We start from the raw sequence: 13,955 nt of genomic DNA, 5'->3' as shown, positions 1-13,955 counted from the left end.
TTAATATGAATTGAAAAATATAAATTGTATATTTCAAAACTATGTTTAAGTTGCTGATGCTTTTAACTGGACTTGGAGTATACATGCATAATAAACTGGACTGGGTTAAGAACACAGCTTCACTCTACAGGAAGGGCCAGAGTCGTCTCTATTTTCTGAGGACAATGCTCAGGATTTTTTCCAAATCTGTTGTGGCCAGTGCCATCCTCTATGCTGTTGCATGCTGGGGCAACAGGTTGACGGTCACAGGTGCCAACAGACTCAAACTGATCCGCAAGGCCAGTAATGAGTGGAGATGGAGATGGACTCCTTCAGGGTGTCTGAGAGGCAGATGTCGTCCAAGAAAAGAAGATCATTCAATGAGAGACTGAGATTACCCAAATGCACCACTGAACAACACAGGAAATCATTCCTGCCCGTGGCCATCTCCCTGCACAACTCCTCCATCTAATACAGTTATACCCGCTGGCACATGTTCTACAGTAAAATAACAAATGACATAATTCACAAGTTAGAGTTACAGTTTTTCTCAGTCGCTTTGGTGCGTTTCTCAGATCAGAATTGAAATTCTCATAACTATTAGTTCAACCTCCACAACACTCAGTCATTTGTGCACATCATAGTAGCAATTTCTCCTCTCTCTGAACAAACTGCAAATGATTTTGGACATGAATCAGTTGCTTCCATACATTTCCCTGCTGCTTTCTGACATTTCCATTTGCTTGTGTCATGTCAGTCAAAAGTAATCATACCTATGGATGCTGAATAGTCGTTCCCAATAAAACGAATAGTCATACATCCATTGCTTGAGTCATCACACACAAAATTGTTGAACTAGTTATCACATGCCAAATATTGGCCATCTGTCAAGCAAATCCTATACCTTTCTGTATCATTGTTCCTGGAAATGTCTCCGAAATTGAACAATTGATCTCGGGTGAATTACAGCTGTCACTCATGAGGACGCGTGTGAAAGTTTAGTTGTAACCAATGACAAACAACTTGTTCACTGTCAATAATGGATGAATCCTGTGAATCCCCAATTGGCAAGCATATATAAACTGCGCAGGAGCTAGTGTGTACCATTTCTACACTTCTGTGACACAAAATGGAAGGTCAGCAACGTGGAAGAGGGGTGAGGATGCGGGGAGGAAGGGGAAGGGGAAGAGGGAGAAGAGGCAGATATAGGCGGATTCCTAATGAAATAAGGGCTACAATTGTGGACCATGTTGTCAATCACGGCCTCACCATGGAGGAGGCTGGTCGAAGGGTGCAACCCAATATTGGAAGAACTACTGTCAGTTCAATCATTCAAACATTCCGTAGGGAAAACAGGTATGCAAACAGTAATACACTGTACTGTACTGTGCCATCTCAGACACATCACATGTTACTGTACTGTATTTGCAATTTCACAAAAAGTTCACTCTGCACCACATAGGATTGTAAGACAACCTCGCGGAGGCGGAAGAGGGCCCCTTTTTACCCCACAGCAAGAAGAAGCCATTTGTGCAATGGTCATTGCAAACAATGCAATAAAGCTGAGAGACATACAAAGCGCTGTCATAGAGAATTACACGGTATTTGGCAATATTGAATCTGTTCCAATTTCAACAATTGACAGAGTACTCAAGAAAAATTAAATCCACATGAGCAAATGGCCCTGCTAGCAGCCATGGATGCAGCATGTGACGACATCACAGCAGGGTCCTGCAGAGGATGGATTCGCCACTCCAGGAGATACTTTCCTCGCTGCATTGCGAGGGATAACATCTGTTGTGATGTAGATGAAAATATGTGGCCAGACAGACAGGAACGTCTGGATGTGCCAGAATGATTTACTGTACTGTTACATGTGCTGTTTATTGTTCACATTAGTGCACAGCTCTACCAAATGGGTGATTTTATGTTTACATGTATTCTACAGTGAACAAGTGACTGTAGCATATTTTTCTTTTGCACAATTCTGTAGGATTACAAACACTTCTACACAATGGAAATGTGAAACGTACGTATTCAGTGTCTCAGTTACTCCCAAGACTCCCATAACATCTACAGTGACTTTACTGCACATTTCAGATGGCTGTACAGGTAGGCCATAGTGCTGTCGTCAGCATTTTCAGGTGTCACCAATTGTTTTTGCAATGGGAAACACTGAAATTATAAACTGTCATAGTGGAAACATGACAATGCCATTTGACTATCTTGTTCATAAAGATGGTGTCAAGACTTTTCATTTTGATGGCACTGACAGTTTCATTGACATGGATACTTGCTTTTGAGGTATGGATAATCAATTCTGTGCATGTGACGTGCTTTTGCAGGCTATCCACTAGGTTTTGCAGTTTGCACTAATTGTTTTGGGAAATGCACTAACTGCTGTGCAAATGTTAATGGTGTTCTGAGAAACGCACCAAAGCGACTGAGAATAACTGTAAATGTCAGTCACACACATTTCCCCTCACCTCTTGATATTTGTGATTGTGTGATTCGTGTGTATAGATAGATAGATAGATAGATAGATAGATAGATAGACAGACAGACAGACAGACAGACAGACAGACAGACAGACACACACACACACACACACACACACACACACACACACACTTGGAGCAACTGTAATCCACATAATTTCCTTAGGGATTATTAAAGTAATCTGATTCTGATTATTCACTTTAAATATGAATACCACACCAGACTGCATTTGAATAATTGCTCATCAGCATATGTGAGCAGCTCTATAAAAGCAAACATTTTGTCAGTTTTCTGGTCTGGAGTATTCAGGTGTTTGTTAACACAATGTCATAATGTTCCCAGGAACGGATGACCCAGAAAATTCACCCCAGGGTCAAACTGTGCAGTTCTCAGAAAAAGCTCAAAAATCCAGAAGCTACATCTCAGACTCTACAGGCCTCAGTTAGCAAGTTAAATGTTAGAGGCCATGACAATTAGAAAAAGTTTGAATAAGTGTGGCTTGTTTGGAAGGGTTGCAAGGAGAAAGTCTCTGCTCTCTAAAAACAGCATGACAGCATGGCTGCAAGTTTAGTAGCAAATTTGCAAAGCATAACAGCACAAACACCGCATACCAGCTGTTAGCATGGTGGTGAAGGGGTGATGATTTGAGCTTGTCTTGCAGCTACAGAACCTGGGCCCTTGCAGTCATTGAGTTTTCCATGAAGTCCCTTGTATACCAAGTAGTCTACAGTCAAAACTGAGTTTTGGTAATGCAGCAGGACAAAGATCCCAAGCAAATTAGCAGAGCTACAACAGAATCAAGGTGTTGCAATGACCAGGTCACAGTCCACACCTCAACCTGAAAAACAGTGCTGGGAACTTAAGAGGGCTGTACATAAACAAATACCACAAACCTCAATGAACTGACGAAACGATGTAAAGAAACGTCAGCCAAAACAACCGTGTGACAGACTAAGAGTCATATAGAAACAATTTGGTGACGCTACTGCTGCTAAAAGGTGGCTCTGCAAGCTACTCACTCATGTACAGTGCTTAGTTTTTCAGAGTACTCTATAGATTCCTATGAAAACACTCTTTTCCACATGACTGTGTGTCAGATAAAAGAGATACGATCTGTGAAGAGGATTCTGAGAAGAGAAAACATCTGGGGACCTGCCCCGAAAAGTTCATTTTGTTCATCTGGACGTAGAGTTTTCAGTAGCAGGAACGCTCTGTCACTCATCCGAGTTCGACTTCAGACTTCTTCTGTCTCAGCTCAGTGCAGGTTTCCCCAACCTTTGTTTGAATTTAGACTTTACATATTGTCCAGTTTCAGCAAGGGAACTGAAAAGTGTGCTGAGGATAAATGATCAATTAGGCAGATGTAAATGAACAACAGCTGCAGGCTGGTGGCTCTGACATCACACCTGATGGACACCTAGAAGGCTAGATTCAATTGTTTTGGAGTTTCTGAAGACCGTCTATGACTCTGGGGTGACATCAATCATCTTTTATGGTGTGTTCTGCTGGGACAGCTGGGGCTTCCCTCTTTCCCCTGCTGGGATGGGCACGCACACGTCGCTGAGATGTGTGGTCTCAGGTAACTGGTACTGCTGGAGGCTGCAGGTGACATAGTCATACTATACCAGTGTAATAACTGAAATAGAAATGAATAAATAAACAGATAACATAGTCACATGAACAAGAGGAGCCTATAGAGATTCTAAGTAGCTGATCTTGCAAAAGCAAAATGTGTTCTGCACCACAATGCATTCAGGTCACAATTCTGATTGCAAAAGCTGGCAGATAGGACAGGATATTAAAAATAAAACAAAAACCCACCTCCCACCACATGCAGGTCATCCTAGCAGCACTGAGCAGCTCCTACAGTGACACGCTGCTGCAACAACAGTGTGCGAGGAGAAATTTCAGATATCTTTCCAGCTGCTGTCAGACTCTACAATAGAGTCTTAGTGCCCACTTTAAAATTAGGTGTATACAACATCAGGGGAATAACAACACGTGATATATTACACCGTGCCATTATTTACTTAACAAAAACTAAGCCAAAATGCAGTTTCTGCACTTTTTTCACAAATGTCAATATTTTTTTAATTTACTTATTTTTAAAACATGTGGTTTATTGAATTGAAAAAAAAAATAGCTGCAATTGTTGTAACGCGAGCTATGAAAGACAACCTGCATCTGCAGCTGTGGTCACTGGTCCTCACATCATGTTTGCAGCATGTTCTGAACCACAAACAGAGCAGTGCTAACTGGTGGGCTGGTGATGTAGACACTGATGCTAGTTAATTTAAGGTGGGGCTGCTGAAATGTTTAAAAGCTGAAGCCCCCAAAGTTTTACTTGTCTGTGACACAAATGAGCTCCAACCTGCTCAGGTAGAATTTAACAACAGCTGAGCTGCACTAGACCTGGTCTCTGCTCATCTTGACTCCTCGTTTGGTAAGAAATTTTTATTTGTATATTTAAAATCTTTTATAGACAGCATGTTTATTTTGAATAACTCGATCTCCTGCCACACTTATACTCACATTCACTAACCAGATATGGGCTTTAAAACATGCATCATCTGGGTTCTGTGACCATGAATATCGTGCATAAGAAATGTGCATGCACAGGCAGAGGCCTATCTTTTTTTATTTATGTTCAAATAATGTTCAATTTTAATTCCCCCTTTAGAGCATTTCATTTACTGAAGACATCTTCACCATCCGCTGTTCCAGACGACTGACTCGTGCCTGAACTCCTGCAGGTTAATCAACCAACCACTGATCAGTAAAGCAAAAAGTACGGTAAGTGTCCTCAGTTGGAAAAGTTTGCTTAAAAGTTTCATATCTTTATAATATAAATAATTATATTTAGCAAGAATGTTGTCATGACTGAGTGCAATGACCGTTTCCCTCTGTAAGGTTCAATGTGTGGATGCAAGTAGAGAAGTTGTCTTTAGATACACCTCATGAATAGGGGTGGGTTTTTATAATCGATTTATCGATTAAAATCGATTCTGGCTTGGATAACGTGAAATCAATCCATTAAAATCCTGAATTGATTTTTTTAAATATAAATTTATTTTGCCCAAAATGCCAGAATCTCTGGTGAAAGATCACAAACTTTCAACAACCACCAAACAGCTAAGACAGTAAATGAGAGCAGGAACACGGATTCTGCACAAAGATGTAAACACACAGCGCGGAGCGCGGATCAGAATCAGTTAGATGTCGCCTTTCTCACAGTCTGAAAGCCGACAGCTCGCTGATTCTGATTTGTCGGCGGGTCCACGCTTTGTGTTCACGCCCTTTTTGCGCTGATCATAAAGCTGTTAGTTTTATCTCTCTCCAAACAACATTGACTGAACCAGCAGCAAACGAAGCAGCAAACTACGCTTCACATAAACATCGTCATGAATTCACTCTGACTTTTGCTGTTTTGCTTCCACCACGATGCACAGCTCTCTCTCTCTGTCTGTCTGTTGTCTTGCTTGTTACACAGAAGTCTACCGTTGTTTACAGGCTGTCAGCTGCTGTTTTACTTACTTCCGAAAAGAAAACCCAATTTCTGCCGTTCAATACTAAACAAATGTAAACTTTTTAAAATTATGCAAAATGCAAAACGCTTAGCCGTGTCTCTAATAAAACCGCGGTAATGTCAGAGGTAACGTTCATATGTTGATTAATGGTTTTCTTTCATTTTTGATGTACTGCAGAATATTTTTATAAAATCCCAGAACAGTAAAACCACCTTCATGTTTTTCTGTGTTTTATCTTCAGCTACTTTGACACAAAGGCATCTGCTGTGACGCTCACACCTCTGATAACGTCTTGTGTGTGTCAGCTTCCTTTTTATAGATACAATAAAATGTACTGTACTGATCTGAATTATAATATTTCTGACTGTCCAAATTTCCCAGATTCAAATCGAATTGAATCGAATCGTGGATCGAACTGATTCGGTACCTTGTGAATCGGAAGCGGAAGCATCAACTGAGAGTTAAAAAAATCATCAAATTTATTTAAATGACTTGTTGTTAATTTCCACTACTTTACATAAAAACTTCTGTCACATGGTAAATGGCCTGTATTTGTATAGCGCTTTTACTAGTCCCCCCTAGGGACCCCAAAGCGCTTTACACACCCAGTCATTCACACACTGGTGGAGGCAGCTACAGTTGTAGCCACAGCTGCCTTGGGGCAGACTGACAGAAGCGAGGCTGCCATATCGCGCCATCGACCCTTCTAGCCAACACCAGTAGGTGAAGTGTCTTGCCCAAGGACACAACAACCGAGACTGTCCGAGCCGGGGCTCGAACCGGCAACTTTCAGATTACAAGGCGAACTCCCAACTCTTGAGCCACGATCACCCCAAATGAGCTGCTATGCAGGCATATTCAAATATTTCTAAGATTATAAGGTCTTACCAGCAAACTCCACAATTTTATTTGTGTCTTCGTGAAAAAAGTCAAGTTTAATCTTGTGAATGTAAAAAATTATTAGGTAAAGCAGCCCCTTCATAATGTCTACATGCTACCAAATGTATGTAAATGATTACAATTTCCTGTTTTAAAAAAATCAAGTAATACTTTTAAAAATTACACAATATTATTGTTCAACATGTCCTCCGTGGCTCTCTGAAAAGTTTCAAAATATTTACTAAAGTAAAAATTAGACTGGTTTTGATATTGAATTTTTGGAAGCTGTTATATTGATATTGATTTTTTATTTTTATTTTATTTTATCATTTAATGATTTTAAAAGTCATCATTAAAAGGAATAAGAAAGTAATGACACATGTTTTTAGTTAGTTTCATTTACTTTAATTATTATTTTTTAAATGATCCTTGGCGCATATATTCCTTTCAGGCACTCTCCAATAACCTGCGGTCTTTACAGTGAAGACACGCAAACATCAACCTGGAACATAACTGTATGAAAATATATGATCCGTATTCGTCTTAGTTCATAGTTACACTGTTTAAAATAGAATATTAAACCAAACAGCGGTAATTACCTGTCCAGCAGAGATTCGCTAGCTCTTGTTTCATTTCAAGCTCAGTTAAATTATTTCTTTCTGCTTTTCCTCATCAGCGATCTTCCGTCTTTTCTTTTCGACTTGTCTCTCAGTCCGCGCTTCCTGCTCAAGTAAGTCAGCCCCCTCCTCTGGCGCGCATGCTCTGCAGCGCATACCCGACGGGGTCTGCGCAGCGCGTGCACCACAGGTGTGGAGAAGTACTGATTAGTGCTCCAGTTTCAACATAAACGCTTCCAGAAAGCGAAACATGCTCCTTTTCAGACTAAAATATCAACGTTTCAAACCATACTCCAGGGTTTTTAGTTCACCGTTTACGAGGTTTAACAAGAAAATAAAAGACAAATCTGAATGTTTGAAAATGATTTGAAAAAATTCTGTAAAGAATGGATCAGAAATACTAAAATTATCCTTTTACTTAAATTTAGTTGCTTTATTCATTTGTTACATAAGTTAAACAAACTTATGTGGGTTTCTATATAAGTCAATAAAGAAACAAGAACAAACTGAGAGGTTCTGGAAGCGTGGAGTTCAGTTTGCAAATTTATCTAATGCAAAAAACATCTATGAATAAAACTTTTTTATTATTATTATTATTATTTTTTATTTTTTTTATTTTGAATAAATGAATAAAACTTTGTTGGCCAGCAACTTTTCAAAAAGACAAAAAAGAGAAAAGCTGGTCATAAAAAGAAGCTATTATCTGGGGGGAAATAATCATTTGATCCTCTGCTGAGTTTGTAAGTTTGTTCACTTATATTAAATAATCAGTCTCTAATTTTTTTTTAAAGTATTTTCATTTTGATGTAATGAGACAGAATATCAACCAAAATTGAATAAAAAATGTATTTGCTAAAATAAATGAATTGATTTATATGTCACTGAGTGAAGTAAGTATTTGATCTCAAACACAACTTAGTACTTGGTGGAGAAACCTTTATTGCCCAGCACTGCGGTAATATGTTTCTTGTAGTTGGTCACTGGGTTTGCTCACATCTCAGGAGGGATTTTTTTCCACTCCTCCTTCCACAAACTCTAAATTCTTTAGATTTCTTTGCTGCTGTTTGGTAACTTTAAGCTTCAGCTCCCTCCACAGATTTTCTTCAGGACTGAGGTTTGGAGACTGCCTTAGCTCCACTCCATGTCCTTGTGCTTCTTCTTTAGCCACACCTTTGTTGCATCAGTGGTATGTTTTAGGCCATTGTCATGCTGGAAGACCCATCGATGACACATCTTCAGTCTTTTGCCTGAGAGAAAGTGGTTCTTGTCCAAGATTTTGCAGTACATAGCTCCATCTACTGGCCGCCTCAGTGTGGTGAAGTCGTCTTGTATCCTTGGCAGAAAAACAGCCCCACAGTATAATGTTTCCACTTCTGTGCTTGACAGTGGGGATGATGTTCTGTGGGTTACACTCAGCATTTCTCTTCCTCCAAACAAAGTGGGCTCAGTTCATGCCACAGAACGCTTGTTGGGTTGTCGAGGATCAAAAACTTACTTCACTCAATTATATGCAAATCAGTGAAAAGAAATCATGTATTGTGTTTTGTTTCTGTTGGTGTTCATGTCTCTCTCCAGTAAAATAAGACATCCACAAAAAATAGAGACTGTTTATTTCTTCATAAGGGAACAAATTTACAAATTCAGCAGGGGATCAAATACTTACTTCTGCCACTACAGTGATGACGCTTTTGTTGCATTAAATTCTTGATCTGGAAAATGTTCCTGTTTTTCTCTCTCCAGGAAACAATGAGGATCATGTTTACCTGTTTGCTGCTTGTGCTGCCCTTTGTTACTGGACTCTCAAAACCAGCCAATCTTCAACCCAACCGAATTGAGAAGCGACTGAATGAAACAAATTCTGAAAAGTTTAGACGACAGCATGTAGATGCCAAGATGAGCGTGAAAAAATGTGATACAGAAATGAAAAAAAAGAAAATATATGCTGATCGAAACAAATGTAAGGATGTTAACACATTCATCCTCAGTGATTACAAACAGGTCAAAGCCATTTGTAACGGTCAAGGAAGATATGATCAGACGAATGGCACGACAAAGAGTGTAGCAAAGTTTCGCATTGTTAGATGTGACCTAAAGAACAATGGAGCCAGGAAACCCAAGTGTCAGTATAAAGGCACACTTCTCACTAACAGAATAGTTGTGGTCAAATGTGAAGGAAAGTTACCTGTGCACTATTGTGGTGATGAAATGACCTTTGAATCCAATAATGCAACTATAGGAAAAATCCCCATGCGATCTACTTCTGTACCCACAAATTTACATTTCTGAGATAACAAAAGAGCAACATTTATCATCAGCTCTAACTAAACGTCGCTGGAAACATCTTCTTCATTATACGTTTTTATTTGAGTCTGTCTTAGCGATAAGTATATACATTTTTTAACATGTGATCAACCTCTATTTCTTCACACGTTACATGAAATAACATAAAACTATTATTTCCTTCTGATGAGGGAATTTTATATTCATCCCACCAATACCGACATATTAATTGTACTGACTGTAGGATGCTGTGTAGAAATAATCTCTTAGATCCAGCTTGCTTCTAATAAAAATTTTTTTATCTGATCACAGGATAAGCATATAATAAATGTCACTTTTTGGTGTTTGTTGGTTTTTATATATTTATTTTTTAACATTTGGAGCATCACCAGTTACAAGACTCACAAGCTGACAAGTTCTTATTCAGCGCCCTGTCTCTTGTTTCTTTTGTTTTTAATGTCATCCAATTTTTTTGTTTTCATTTTGGCATGCGATTCATTTCTAAGACTTTTCTAAACGTCTAAACGTTTTTGCCATAACGGAGGGGTCTTGAGCATTTGCCCCTTTCCTCTTGGACGTCCCAAGAGCCCTGTTCTTGAGGCATTACTATTTTTTAATCTGTGTACATGTGCTGTCTGTGCCCCTCAACAATAACATTTAACTATTAATCCCAATTTTGCTAAATAAAAGGATCTGGCTTCCACTAGTCACATGATGCCCATTAACTAATTCTCGACTTTGACGGCAGTGGGCATTGGTTACGAGATCACAAAATGACAACTACTAAGAAAAAGAAAGCTGCATTTAACAGACAATACCAAAAGACCTACTTGAAATATGGATATATTGCGACAAGTGATTCCCATGCACCAAGCTCGCTCTGCATAATATATGTGGAGACCAGCTCTCCAATGAGGCAATGAAGCCTTCAAAACTGCTTCGTCACTTGGAGACCAAGCACCCGACATTAAAAAACAAGCCTTTGGACTAGTCTAAAAGAAAAAAAGCGGGAACAACAGGGACAGAAGCCATTACTGAGGGCCTCCACAACAACAAATACAAGTGCACTGAGAGCATCATACTTGGTGGCTAACCGTATTGCTAAGGCTAAAAAGTCATTCACTATTGGTGAAGAATCGATCCTCCCTGCCACTAAAGACATTTGCTGTGAACTTTTCGGAGAGATGGCGGCTGAAACGATAGCACAGGTGCCTCTGTTGGATAGCACCGTCACTCGTTGCATCGAGGAAATAGCAGAGGATATTGAGACACAGTTGTTGGAGAGAATTAATACATGGCCGTGGTACGTTTTGCAGGTTGATGAGTACAGATGTGGACAATAAGGCAATACTACTTGATTATGTGCGATACCTTTATCAGGTGAATATGCATGAGGCTATGTTGTGTGCACTATCGCTGACAGTGAAACCCCATCTCGTCACCCCGACCTTTGACACCTTGTAAGATGTCAGTTTAGTAGGTTGATTTCTCTACCAGGAGTGGGGTTCGAACCCACATGGACAAATGTCCATTGGATTTTAAGTCCAACACCTTCACCACTCGGCCATCCTGGTCCAACTGAGCTGAGTTGCATAACAGACATATAGTCCAACATCATTACTCTTACTGGGCTTAAGCCCGGGTTGTTTTTCAGAAGCCCGGGGTCTTTTGGACTGTAATTTTTTCATAGTTAGATGCCTGGCTGACAACTGTATAACACAAAAAACACTCACAATATTCGAAGCACATAGTGCACATTGTGGGAATTTACGACTGTGAGTAAATCCCCCTTAATATTGGTATGATCCGAGCTCAGGCACTGAGCGAGGGGGCGGGGCAGCTGCTGCCTGCGAGTGCGCTGTTGGAGAAACGCAGGGAGGCAGACAGAGAACTGAGGTTTGACCAGGTTCCAAAGGAAATCATTCGTACTGTACAAATAATGTAAATATGACGGTGCATCACAAAAGATTGATATCAAACTGATCACTTGACCCATATTACGTTACTTGCTCTTCAAGTGAATCAACAAAAGGTGAAATGAAAAGCCGAACAACAACAATGCTGTTTCTTTAGAGAGTCTCAGCTTACATGTGTGTTTATTTCATATTTTCAGTTGTTTCCCTCCACGGCTAAATAAATCGGTTTCAGTTATGCACTGATATACAAGAATGGACATAAGGAGCTTCTTTCAAAGAAAAACTCTGGTAGATGTTATTTTATATATTATGCTTTGTATGTTGTTCAGTATATTTCTATGCAAAACAAAAGGAATTTCAATACACAGCAGTATATTCACAGTTGAAACCAGATATTTACATACACTTTATGGAAAACACAAGAACATTTTTTTACTGTACAACATCAATTTAGAGTAAACTTGTTTTGTTTTGCATAAATAAATATTGAAATATCTTTTGAATTAGTTAAAGAGAGAGAGCTGTCTCTTGTTTATCACTTTCACCAAATGTAGGAGCACATATACACTAAGTTTATTGTTAATTAATAAGAAAACTCCAGACGATTCCATTCTGAGCTGAAGAAGCTTCTGATAGGTTGGTGGCACACCTGTGGATGCATATAAGGCAAAACACAGAGCCTGTTTCTTTGACATGGGAACATCAAGAGATGTCAACCAAAACACCAGGAAAAGAACTGTGGAGCTCCATAAGTGTGGCTCAGTTTGAATACAATTTGGTGCCATTTACAATTAAGAAATACAGACAGTTTCTCTCTTTACTCTTAAAGTTAACAAATATGTTTTTTATATTTATCAACATAAAAAATAAACATTTAGTCTGATTTGATGTTACAATTAAAAAAGTGTTTGTGTTTTTATCTGAAGAGTTTGTAAATATCTGGTTTCAACTGTATATTTGATGATGTTGGTGTTTGGTTTGATTGTCAGCACAAAGAGGGAGAGAGAGGGAGGGAGAGAGAGAGAGAGAGAGAGGGAGGGAGAGAGAGAGAGAGAGGACAGAACAGATGAACAAGAGCAGGTGAGACACACATGTTAGTCAAATGGTTGTTTACCAAAAGTATCAGCGTATCATAGGTCCTCATGTATCTCGTACCTAGTGTTTCTTTTTAGGTTTGTTATTTTTCAAATTCTATATTTATTAAGTTTTGCAGGCTTGTTTGCACAACAAGGCTAAATAATTATATAAACTTTTCTGAATCTAAATAGTGGACTTTGGTAGAATTAAAAAATAAGTGTAGTGCAGGTCTATGATGATTTTTAGTGCTACTATCATCTAGTTCTGATTCTGGTTCTGTCTTGGTTACTGTTGTAGTCCTGTTTTAATTCCGGATCAGTTCTGGGTCTGGTTGAATTGGGGTTTAGGCCCTGTGTCTTGATACAGCCCCGACTTTGTTCTGCCTTGCTGCTTAATTAAAAAACTACTTTAAGGTGTCCTGCAGATGTGATATATTTTTCCCTATATGAATATGAACTCAAAACAGAGCCAATTAATCTTTCAGTCATTTCTAACCCCCCCCCCCCCAAATCCCATGCATACTACCCTTTAGGGCTAAGCCCCGGGTGTATCAAATGTCTGCCTCTGCTCTGCTCTACAACAGAATCACAAAGGTGTCTCCAATAAGCTGCAGAGATGATTGTTGTTTTAATTTCTTAACGGTACACAAGCAAAAAATTAGAAGAGAGGTCATGAAGTTTCTTACTAAACAGTAGCCCCCTCTGTAGTTTGTGTGTGGAAGTGCAAAAGCTTACAGCACCTGGTATTCCCAGGCGGTCTCCCATGCACGTACTGACCAGGCCCTGCTTAGCTTCCGAGATCAGACGAGATCGGGCGCGTTCAGGGTGGTATGGCCGTAAGCGAGAGAAGAGCACAGAAACAGCCTTTTTATACATGCTGTGATGACACATGCACACGTTTTCTCTTCTGTATAGAAGTTAAAGTCTCCAAACGACAAAAATGTTTGAATTACAAAACACACGGTTCTATAACAATCTAACATATGTTATTATGGAGATGTTACTGTGGGAAAAGTATTTCTGCAGCTCAGTGTTGAAGCTGCAGTTAACAACAAATAGCTGCATGCTTTCGCTGTAACATATAAACCTTGGCACAATAATATATACCAAACTGTGAGACATTTACCAAGTATAAAAGGTCTTTTATAGCGGGTTACCCTCGCTTACGGCCATACCACCCTG

General features: G+C 39.4%; 2 long non-coding RNA genes across 4 annotated transcripts in view; one reads left to right on the top strand and one right to left on the bottom strand.

Moving 5' to 3' along the window:
* The window catches only part of LOC309700766, a 187,256-nt gene that overhangs the window by 141,736 nt on the left and 31,565 nt on the right, over positions 1-13,955 (top strand). The window lies entirely within an intron of this gene.
* LOC309700776 lies at positions 3,436-7,607 on the bottom strand. Its single transcript, XR_014274748.1, has 3 exons — positions 7,484-7,607; positions 4,300-4,357; positions 3,436-4,114 (listed from the first exon to the last, which is right to left on the bottom strand). It is a non-coding gene; the product is annotated as an uncharacterized lncRNA (long non-coding RNA).

This window comes from Aulonocara stuartgranti, assembly GCF_965226115.1.
Source record: "Aulonocara stuartgranti genome assembly, chromosome: 23".
NCBI lineage: Eukaryota > Metazoa > Chordata > Actinopteri > Cichliformes > Cichlidae > Aulonocara > Aulonocara stuartgranti.
Note: the sequence above shows the minus strand (reverse complement) of the source record. Positions and strands in the feature narration are given on the sequence as shown.